This window comes from Triturus cristatus, chromosome 2_1, assembly GCF_964204655.1.
Source record: "Triturus cristatus chromosome 2_1, aTriCri1.1, whole genome shotgun sequence".
Lineage (NCBI taxonomy): Eukaryota > Metazoa > Chordata > Amphibia > Caudata > Salamandridae > Triturus > Triturus cristatus.
Window position 1 is genome coordinate 360,260,563 of NC_140581.1, and position 12,251 is coordinate 360,272,813.

The window sequence follows — 12,251 nt, forward strand, 5'->3', positions numbered from 1 at the left end:
GATAAAGCCTTCTCCAACGAAATTAAAATAAAAATATAGCCACAATTATATTTGACATACATTTGAGAACAGTTGTCAGTACAGAGTACATCTTGGCACAGAGATTAGATAGAGGAAGAAGGTGAGAAAAGTGTGGTGGAAAAAGGCTTGTGAGACATACCACCCCTTGTAACTGTGAGAACAAAAAATATAAACCAAACTAAAAGGTCACAGGTTGACATGAAAGTCAGCCTCCCGAAAACAGAAGAGGGCTGAGACACGGGCAAGAAATTAATCATCAGGCGTAAGTGTCAATGCAACCGTAAATGTTAAAAAAAGTTAAAAAAAAAAAAATGATGTACTAACTAGTCGCTGGAAAGGGCACTCTGCAGCTATAAAAATATTGACACTTCAATTAGATATGAAAAGAACGACAGAGTGACCACAAAATGCAATGACGAATGAATAACAATTCTGTCAGTTACAGGTTTTGGTCAAATTTCATATAGTTTGCACAGAGGGTAAAACTGATCAAATTGATTTTATATTGTTTGTCTAAGGGACATGATACAGAAGGCCCACGTGAAACAAGCCTGAAATGCACGCCTGCAGAGAGGGCCTGATTACGATGCCGCTCCACTCCCGCACCGCCAAAGCTCACCGCAGGCCGCTCGCCAGATTACAAGTATTTTCGGAGTGTGGCGGGCAGTTCTTTGGCGTTTCCACGGCGGTGCCTTTCAAACATTAGGAACATCAGCACCACATTAGGAACATCAAAGGACGTTCCTGCATGGCATGGACTGTTAAGCCCTAGCCATGCAGGAACAGGAGGTGCACGTACACAGCAGGGGGGCACACCAAGTGCCCCCTGCATGTGTCGCCAGGTCCAGAGGCACAAGGGGGCCCTTTTGTTTTCCTCACTGCCAAACATTTCACGGCGGACTCACCGCCATGAAAAGTGATAATATCCCTGGAGGCACGGCAGTGGCACCGCCAAGCATATTGCAGCCTCAGGACCGCCACCCCACCACCGGGGATCACGGATCCCTGGCTGTTGCGGCGGTCCCTCACGGTCCGACCGCTGTGCTCGTAATGCGGCAGTCGGACCACTGGTGTGGCGGTCCACGACCACCACTGCACCTTCACCACGGCTTCGGTGTAATCAGGCCCTTACTGATAATTTTAGATTTTAAAAATCCCAGAAATATTCCTGCTAATCTATACAATTGGAGTTTCCACTGGGTAGAAATGCGTGCATGAGTAAATCACGTCATGCAGAAAAGTGGAGGTGCCCTTATTCGTTTTTGCTGTTTTTCACCTGAGGAAAATTTCCCTGGTAGTGAGCGAAATATGCGTACTACACAAAACGCGATTTGCCTTTCATCTCCATGAAAGATGTACAGCAGGGTATACCTCGCCTACAAACGTCACGCAAGATTACCCTCATGTTTTAACAATCCACATGGCCCTGCATACTACTCCTATGCATTACGGAGTTGCTCCCTAAATGCACATCCTGGAAAGGTGCACTCCTTCCTTTGCAGAATGTTTGCAGTTTGAGGTGCGAATCTACCTGCAAGGGCGGTGTAAATACACACTAGCTTAAACGTTTGTGGGTGTTCACTTACTCCTGCAGTTGCCACAGGAATATTCTTATTCCCGCCCTTTCTCCTGCATTAACAATGCGGAAAACCCATCACACCAGTTTCCCCTTCTTCATAAATTCCATATACCCTAAATTTGCAAAGAAAAAACGCAGTTTGTCCTCACAAACCGCAGTTTTTCGACCCCTAAAGCTTTTGGAACCTATTTCCGACATCCATAACAGAACCAAGCACTCTTGGGTTTCCTAAATCCTAGTTCTCTCTTTCACAATTAAAAAATGGCCCAAATTTGTCTGCTCCGTTTCCTCTGATATAATCAGTCAAATATTGCCAAAAGCAATGACCCCCTTTTTGCAGCAGTGAAACACTTCAAGAAATATGAACTTGGGATCAAAAGCTGCCTCTATTCTCTGTGAAGCAAGCAGTAAACTTGGTGCAAAATAGAGTTGTTCCATTTTCCCCGTACCAGCCAAGAATAAATGCTGACCAAGGGGCTATTCGTTAATGATTAGCGTAATGGGGTCTACATTGCACACCTAGTACTGATTCTATCAGAAGCTTCGGAGATTTGCCCTGTAGGGTTTTATTATTTATTATCGAGTGTGATGAAAACAGATGAGATTCCAGGTTCTTTATGTGAGAGGCAGCAGAGTCCCTATGCAAATGAAAGGCCAAACATGGCAGTCACCTGTGGTGCCCAATTACATCGTTTGTGCTGGTGGTTGCAGGCACTTATAGTAATAGGGTAATCCAGTAGTTTTTTAAAGCATGTCTAGAGTGGTGTGCATGCTAAACTGTGGAAGGAAAGCATAAAAAATGTCCCTCGAATAGAATGTCAAAACACCTTGAGATAGCGTGGGGAAAGCTTGGTAGTCCCAAACAGGAAATAACAGAAATGACCCAACACTTTAAGAGAAAACTCCCAGTGTCGTTTGACGCACTGCACCGTCACTCCCAAGATGGCCAGGGCCCCCAATCAGAGGTGGAACAAAATCTCAGAGAGCAGTTGGACGGACGCCCTCAACACCTCCAACCCCGCTCCTGCCACCAACCTTGATCAGGGAGTGAAGAACTTCAACGCCTGGATCACCAATTGTGGGGACAGCATTGCCCCCATCAAGAGCAACATTCAGAGAAATTCCTCCAAAAAGGCCAGCTGGTACACCCAAGAACTCAGAAAACCAAAATGAGACAGCAAACAGCTGGAGAAGAGTAGGCACGCCAGCAATGACACCTCCGACAAGTCAGCCTTCAAGACCCCCCACAACCTCTACCACTGCCTGCTGGGGGCAACAAAGAAGACAGCCCTAGCCACACGCATTGAAACCAGCGCCAACAACATCAAGGAACTTTTCAGCATAGTTAAGGAATTCTCCAACCCTGCTGCCAGCGAAAACAACATCATACCCTCAAAGGAGCTGCGCGACAACCTTGCTGACTTTTTCCACGACAAGATCTCAACCATATACAGAAACTTCGAACCCCAACCCACACCTACGGACTTCCTCGACAAATACGCCACCACTGCAACTGACACGAATCACAGACTGACCACCTGGAACCCCCTCTCCATGAAATCTAACCACACAGGAGCTCCCACTGACCCATGCCCCCAACACATCTTCAACCTCAAAAACCAAAAGATCAGCCAGGAAGTCACCACCCTGCTCAACACCTCTAACACCACTGCAACATTTCCTGATGCCTGGAAACATGACAAAGTCAGACCACTACCCAACAAACCCTTCATGAACCCAGGCAAACTCCAAAATGGCTGGCCAATCTCCCTGCTCCCATTTCCAGTGAGGGTGCTGGAAAAGATCATCAACAAGCAACTCATGACACACCTGGAGCAGAACCAGCTACTCAATGCCTCCCAATCCGGCTTCCGTAGCAATCAAAGTACTGAAACCGACCTGATCGCAGTCACCAACGACATCCGAACCCTCCTCGATCGAGGAGAAACATCTCTCTCCAGCCATCTACACCGTATCCCACCACACACTGATAGAAAGACTCCACCACATCGGCTTCCAATGGGAAACTCTCAAATGTATCACCTCCTTACTCACTGGAAGAACTCAGAGAATCCAACTCCCACCTTTCACCTCTGAACCCAAGGAAATCACCTGCAGTGTCCCCTAGGGCTCAGCCCCACGCTCTTCAACCCATATATGACCCTGCTGGCCAACATCGTCAGATCCCACGGTTTCAACATAATTTCCTATGCAGACAATGCTCAACTCATCCTCTCAATCACCGATGACCCCACCACCACCAGGAACACTTCAGATGCATGACAAGTGTTGATGACTCGATGAAGAACAACTTCCTGCAGCTGAACACAGACAAGATGGAAGTACTGAACTTCGGCAACAGCAGCAACACATGGAACGACTTCCTGATAGCCAGCAGACCTAGGACCGGCACCCACTCCCTCCGACCACACCAGAAACCTCGGAATCATCATTGCCAACAAGCTCACCATGAAATCACAAAACAACGCAGTCTCCTCCTCCTGCATTTTCACTTTGCGCATGCTGCATAAGATCTTCAAGTGGCTACCCCTACACACAAGATGCACTGTGACACAGGCCCTCATCACCAGCCGACTGGACTATGGCAATTCCCTCTACGTAGGAATCGCTACACACCTCCTACATAGACATCAGACCATAAAGAACACCGCAACCAGATTCATCCTCAGCCTTCCCCAATGAACCCACACCACACCCCACCTCAGGAAATTCTACTGGCTCCCGTACAGAAGAGATGCCAATTCACGCTGCTGACCCACGCACACAAGGTTCTACGCAACGAAGGACCCGCCTTCATTAACCACTGCCTGAAATTCCACCAACCATCGAGAAGACTACACTCCGCCTCCCTCTCACTTGCCCATACTCCCAGCATTTACTGAAGCAGAAGTGGAAGACGCTCCTTCTCCCACACCACAGCAAACACATGGAACAACTTCCCCACGCAAATCTGAACCACAAGTCACTTCCAGAATTCCGAATAGCCCTCAAAACCTGGATGTTCTAATAACGCCTCTAGGACCTGCAAGCGCCTGGATACCCTATCAGGTGATAAGCTGTACTTTATAAAACCTGATTGATTGATTAATTGATTGATTTGTTTGACTTTCAGAAACAAAGTCCTGCTCTGGGTGCATGTTTCAAATTAAAAAAAAAGTTGCCAATGTAGGGCCAAAATACCATGCTGTCCACTCAGAAAACTGTTCATCATTCTGAGTAAAATCTGCACCAGTAGATAGATGCACTAAAGGCAATGAGATATCCCCAAGGCTGGTTGGGATTTCAGAACACAGAAGGCAGGACTCTACCAGGTCAGTGAAGGCCAGTTTATTTCAATGACTGTAAAATTCTGGCCCAGCCGATCAGCTGAAGACCACTAAAATGAGTGTAACTTGCTGGTCAAACCCCGAGAAAACATGCTGCTCTTCTTGCCTAACCTGAAAACAGGATGCAACACATCTCTCTGCAATTTCGATTATTCATGTTGAAAATTGTTCGCTTGTTCCGGGGAACTTAAGAGAGTGTAATGCTTTCTGATTTTTATTTGTCTCTTATACAACTTGTCAGTTCAGAGTGTATCTTAGTGAGCAGCACAACAGCAGCAAACTATAAGCCAGTTTCCCTGACCTCACACTAACTCCCAACCAGGACACAACTACCCACAATGGAAATACCAAAGGGTGTCAAAGATAATCTCTGTGCAAACAAACATGAGGTGCTATTCACTAAAGCATTGATGAGTGGGAGCAGTAGTATGACTGGAATGATCTTTTACGTATTCTTACATGCCTTTGTGAATCGGCTCCAAAACATCCAACTTCCTATTAGTGATACTGCAAAAAGGGCACAGTCCTTTCGAAATGTATTTGGATTTTCCCTGAATATTCTCATTTTATTTAAATTTTAGATGTTTTAGAGGCGATTCACAAATGTATATAAGAGTACATAAAAGGGTAGTACATCTGTACTACTTTAAGTGCTCCAGAATGCATTTGTGAATAGCCCCACAGAGAGTACTAGGAACATCTCTCAGCTACTTTGCATATGGAGAGCATGGAAAATCTGGCTGCATTCGAGGGCCCTGGAAAGGCCCGGTTTTCAGACAACATTTTTCAATATGACTTGGGGCAGGGGCATTGCTATCAATGATGTGATGGGTGCAGTGGCACTATGGCCCTGGGGTTTGAGAGTCTCACTGCACTCTAATTGTGACTGTTTTTACCAAACAAGCAGCGGCCAGGGAGGCACATTTACCTTACTGGCCCATGAACCCATGCACAGCCGCTGGCTAGGGGTGAATAGGCTCCTTGGCCTTGTTGAGCATGTTCACATCCAGTGGTGGAACAGAGTGGGACGCAGTTAGATTCTGGACCCAGTACTTACTATTGAGCAGATCCAGGATCTGGGCTGACGCCAGAAACGTTTTGCTGACTGTGTCCAAGTGAACCCACACCTTATGTGCTTTGTGTGCAGAGCAGCAAACAGCAGTGGGTGAAGTTCTCATTTTTAAAGTTCCAGTTGGACCAACATAAATGCCTCTCTTAACAGGCCATCAGAACTCCTTTTGTTAAAGGCTCATCCTGGCTGGGAGCAATCTGAAGCATAATACCTTGATGCCATTAACATAATGAAAACAAAGACATTGACGGGGGCAGATTTACTAATATTTGGAGCAATGCAGCAAGACAACGTGCTGTGCTGCATCAAATGGAGAGGGCAGGATTGCGCCATATCTACTAAGCTATGGTGAATTCCTGCTCTCCCTCTGTGCTAGCACACTAGTAGCTGCCAATTGCCAACACAGGCATACTTTCCCCCGATGCAAGGGTGACTGTGCTGAAGGCAGAATTGTTTTTGTGCAGGAAGGAACACCTTCCTGAGCAAAAACAATCCTCTGAGGCTTTTCCTTCTTTCTACATGTGTTGTAGGATTCAGCACATGTAGAAAGAAGAAAAAACAAGGAGAAATAAACATATTTCTCCTCCCTATGTCTCCCCTGGGAGGCGTACCATTTTGACGCATTTCCAGGTTTACTAGTGTTAGTGAATTTGGCATTGCGCTAAAAACCATGGCCCTCATTTACGGGGAATTGGCATAGTGCACCACTGCAAGTTTTAGTGCTGCACTGCCCAACATCAATCTCAATTGCATACTTGTGAAATAAGGTGCATTCCTGTACCTTACCCCTGCACTGGTGCGCAATTTGATGCCTAGCACCAATGTAGGCAGGATTGTTTTAATGCAGGAAGTGACACCTTCCTGCACATAAACTATCCTGAGAGGCGTTTTCTCTTTCCATGTGTGCTGCAGCACACATGGAAAGAGGAAAAAACAAGGAGAAATACAAATGTATCTCCTCATTATGCCTGCTCTGAGGAGGCGTAAGGTTTTATGGCCACACCAGGATTACGTGATTAAGTAGATCTGGGGCAGGGTCAAACCCATGGATGTTGCGTGGGAAAACCCCCTGCAACGCCAATGGAACACCTCCTTGATGCAGAATAAGGCAAGGCAAAGTCTTGCATTGATTTGTCTTTCTCCATATCTATGAGACCAAGCAAAGCCATACATAGTGGCTTTGCATCACCTTGCATCATCATCAGAGCGTCAAAAAAAGTGGGTGTCATCTGCATATGACACAAAAGCAAAACCATGCTTCCTAATGAGACTGGCCAGGGGCAGCATACAGATATTAAAAATCGTTGGTGATAATGCTGATCCCTGGGGAACCCCACAGGGCAAATGAAAGCTTTCTGACTGCAGGCCCTCCCAGTACAGGCTCTGTACTCTCCCGTCCAAAAATGAGGATAGGAGGGACAGAGCCGAACCCCCAATCCCTACGTCCCGTAGCCGCTGAACCATCACCGTGTGATTCACGGTGTCGAAGGCTGCCGACAAGTCAAGCAACACAAGGACTGCATTACCCCTATGATCAATTGTTCTCCGAATCTCCTCAGCTGCTACAATTAAGGTTGATTCGGTCGAGTGGTTAGGTCGAAAACCATACTAAGTTGGGTCCAGGAGATCATTAGCATCTAGATAGTCCATCAGTATCTTATTCATCGACTTCTCTAAGATCTTGGCCATTATAGGCAGACCGGCAATCGGCCGATAATTCTTAGGCTCCATAGGGTCTAAGGTGTTTTTTTTTAGAATAGGTCTGATCGTAGCATTTTTCCAGCATACTGGATAGCTACCAGACTCCAGGACTTGATTAATTAGCGGCGTCAATTCGTCGCCAATTCTACTAGCCCCCGAGTGTAACACAATAGCAGGACAGGGGTCTTTAGGTGAACCAGATTTTATAGAGAGGAGCAGTTTACAAACCTCATCTTTACTAATCGCTAGGAATCTGGTTAGATCCATATCAGGTAATTCTGCCATTGACTGTGATAGAAGTAGTTTATCTGGGACCATTCGAGCTTCAGAAAGGTTATCGTAGATAACTTGAACTTTATTCTGAAAGAATGTTGCTAGCTTATTGCACATAGTTTGATTTGGATGAAAGATACTGCCAAGCTGTGATTTAGAAAGCAAATTTACTGTTTTAAAAAGCTCCCTAGAAGAATAGCCAGCTTCATCGATTTTAGTGGTGTAAAACTGCTTTTTTGCCTCAATAATTGCCTCTTTATATTGTTTGAGGGCAAGATTGTAATTTATTTTCATGACATTATCATAGTCTCGCCGCCACTTTCGTTCAGCTGTTCGGCATTTCACCTTTAGTTTCTTCAGTTGTGGGTTGTACCAAGGGGACGAAGGCTTAAGTCTCCTAATAGTAGACCATTTTTCTGGGGCTACCTGGTCAGCTGCTGTCCGGAGCCAATTGATAAAATCAGAGGCTGCCTCATTGTTATTTTTAGCCAGCGACAGGGGACCTTGACCAAGGGCTACTAACAGATCGTCGGCGTTGACTTTATTCCAACATCTGGACTTTACCCTGGTTGGTTTTACTTGTGTTTCCTGAGTTAGCAGCGGGATCCTGATCTTAAAGTGGACCGCATAGTGGTCTGTCCATGGAAGAGGTGCAACTCTTGACACGAGCATTTCAGAGTTATTTGAAAGAATACCATCTAAAATGTGACCAGCCTGATGGGTGGGCTCTAAAACCAACTGGGTAAAGCCAAAGGTAGCTAGGTTATCTAATAATCTCTCTATATCTGAATTATCAACACGTTCCAGGTGGAAGTTAAAATCCCGAGTATCATAAACGGGGCAGAATCTGTGTAAGATTCTAAATGAGTCATTAAGGTCATTAAGCATAAAATTCTAACACCATGCTCCGCTATTCCAAAAATGCAGGGATGAGCCATATTTACAAAGATACAGCACATCCCTGCGTTTTCCCGAGTGCTGGCGCTAAATTAAGCTGCCTAGCACCAACAGAGGCACCCTTGCACCATAGTGCAAGGGTGCCTGCATTGAGGGAATGATTGTTTATGTGCACATAAACAATAACAAATGGCGATTTGAAACTTCTATGTGTGTTGCATTGTTCAGCACACATAGAAGTTGCAAATCGTCATTTTTAGGTCTCGCCTGACCCAGCGCATGCGCTGGTCTGGCGAGACTTATTGAGAGGGCTCCAAAAAGTGCTACCAGACCAGCCTAGAGCTACAGTGCATGTGCGCGGGTGCGCGTGCCGCGCTTTACCGCGATTTCACTGCTTTGATGTTTGATCGCGATCGCGATCACTGTCACTTTCGTGGCCGTATGGCTGCTTTGCATAGCCAATAGGTCTCGCTTTTGGGACCTTATAAGTATTTCGTTATGCAACTGTTGCATGGCTAAACACTTATAAGGTCCCAAAGGCAAGACCTAGACACCAACACCTTACCAAGCTGACATGGTGCTCATTTAACTGGATACCTATAAAGATCTCAACTTCAGTGCAACAATCTGAAGCAGACCCTTTGGACCAACCCTCTTTAAGCAATTGGTGGTTTCAAAGCAAATCACACTGCTCATCCTGGCAGCTACTAAGGCTGGTTACATGGCAAGGACAAACCTAGCCAGTATCGACTTGCACCTGGCTCAAATCACCTACATATTAACTAGCACCATTGCATAAGGAACAACATCAGCCAGGCCTGATTTTTTTAACAAACACTAAAGTATGTTGGAGCGTGTAATTCGACTTCCTCCTATTAATATCAAGTTCTCTTGGTCTTCCATATAAGGATGTCTAGATTTCGCAGGGAGTTAACAGTGAAGGAAAGAGACAGTCCAAGCCCCCTCTGTAGCGGCCGACCTCATAACAGTCCATTAATATCCTTTGTCAGAGGATCTGTCATCAGTCCTAGATTACAAGCTGCTCCAATTCACAGCTGAATACAAACTGCATGGAAAGTTTTGAAGGCACGAGACATTTTTAAGTCGTCTGAAAACGCAAATCATTTAACAACTAAAAGGTAACAAAATGTGTGTAGAGCAACGAGAGACCACCAACAATGCTCAAGATAAGGAAACAAAATAACGATTATCGAGTGCACAACATACATACACATGTATTGAACATTTAAGTCACTGATGCTTCTACTAATTACTATGTAAATAAATGATTACAAAAAATCTTGGTTATTATAAAAGGTGTTCATTGCAACCGATCTCGACTTGATATAGCGCTTAATACTGCACTTCAGAAGCACTGTAAATACCAAGGCTTGCTATTATCCAAGTTAATAATTTTTAATTTCCAAGCCGATGGAAGACTGACAGCTGCTTGCTGGGATTTGAACTTACTGACTAACGACCATTGTCTGTGTCAGAGGTAGCAGTCAGCCCACTGTGCCTGCCACATTGAAATGTGTGTCCCAAGCATTACATGCACCCATATCCTAATAAGCAGGATAGTCAAGTGTGGCCTATCGGCTACACCCACATGTGTAAAATAAAGACGAGCAGTATATGTGACCTACAGATTGCAAATACTGTGGTCAGCAGAAATATTAGCCACTGGGGAGACATTTAATCAGTATTGGAAGGTACGGCCTGCTCGGTACACACAAAATTCTGCAGAGATTGTTTTAACCCGCTGATGTTGCGGATCATCAGATATTTTTGGCCAGCAGTTCTAATCTTTAGGGAAAGTCAGTGGGTTAATGCTACTGTGGAACTGTGTGGGCAACTTCATTTTCACAGGCTAAAATTTTGTTGTGGCCAACTCAGCTTTTCATTCCTCTTCATTTGATGAAATAAGTATCACAGAGTGGGATCATAATATCATCACAATGCTGCCCACATGCAAGATCATTGTAACAGCTACAGGGTAAAAATCAAGCACAAATAGCTGGATGCATTCTCCTGTATATGTGGGCTTCTTACTATTTCACGTGTGGTGCTGATAATAATTTAAATAAAGGAGGCGGCCCTGTGTCAAGCTCCGCCCCTGCCATTACCTGAGCTTAGGTTAGCCACTGGGAAAGATAAGGGGTGGTAAGCCACAACACTTAGGCCAGGTGAGTCACTCCTTTGCTCTACTTCCAGCTAAACCACCTTTTGTTCATTCAGTAATAGCTCAGAAAGGAAATAGTTGTTTCAGTCCAGAGGCACCGGATGTATCCACTTTGAATAACAAGCGATGGCAAAGTCAAAAGGTCTGTTCTTGGCAAGCATGCAATGTTTTTCTTATTTACTTTTATTGTAAACATGTGAAATACAAATAAAGAAGTGACCCAGCAGCCCGTGCACACCAGCCCTGGCAGTGAAGTGCACTCCTTTTCAGGATGTGCACATGCGATTAGACCAATTTCTGCCATTGTAAGTGCAAGACAGCCAAAGGATATAGCGGGCTGGCAGTGACCCATGCTCTGGAGGGCGGTAGCAAAATGTGAATCACGCTTCAACAGACCAATGACCGACTGAAAGGCAGAGTATGCGTGTACATGTATTTTTAGGTCTCGCCTGACCCAGCGCATGCTCTGGTCTGGCGAGATTTATTGAGGGCTCTAAAAAGTGCTACCAGGCCAGCCTAGAGCTACAGTGCATGAGCGCGGGCGCGCGCGACGCGCTTTACCGCGATTACTTTCACTTTCGCATAGCCAATAGGTCTTGCTTTTGGGACCTTATAAGTATTTAGTTATGCAACTGTTGCATGGCTAAACACTTAAGGTCCCAAAGGCGAGACCTATTGGCTATGCCAATGCTTGTTTTTAATGATTGTTTATGTGCAGGATGGGATACCTTCCTGCACATAAACAATCATTCACGGTGTTTTGCTGTTTCTATGTATGCTGCACAATGCAGCACACATAGAAATAGCAAAAACGAGGAGAAATAAAGCATTTCTTCTCGTTTCGCCATGTTAAGACCAGGTTTTCCCTGGTCTCAATTTTGCCACCGCCTCCTATTTAGGCCACCCTTGTAAATAAGGGACAGCATCAAAATCAATGGGTGTTGTGGCGGAACAACCCGCCCCATTGCCCACCCGTTTCACGCTAAGTATAGCATGAAAGGGTGCGTATCGCCACAGGAAAGTCACTTTTAACGACATTCCTGTGGCGATAGGGTATTTGCCTTATTTACAAGGCGTCGTTAAGCCTCTTTACGTGTCTTTACTCTGCCTTGTTAAGAAGGCGAAGTCCCTATCGCAACAGGAACGTCGTTAAAAGTGATGTTCCTGTGACGATAGGGG

At 45.3% G+C, this 12,251-nt stretch overlaps 1 protein-coding gene across 1 annotated transcript in view; it reads right to left on the reverse strand.

Moving 5' to 3' along the window:
- Positions 1-12,251, reverse strand: part of CDC20B (cell division cycle 20B) — a 322,511-nt gene that overhangs the window by 170,902 nt on the left and 139,358 nt on the right. The gene's annotated exons all lie outside the window — the stretch shown is intronic.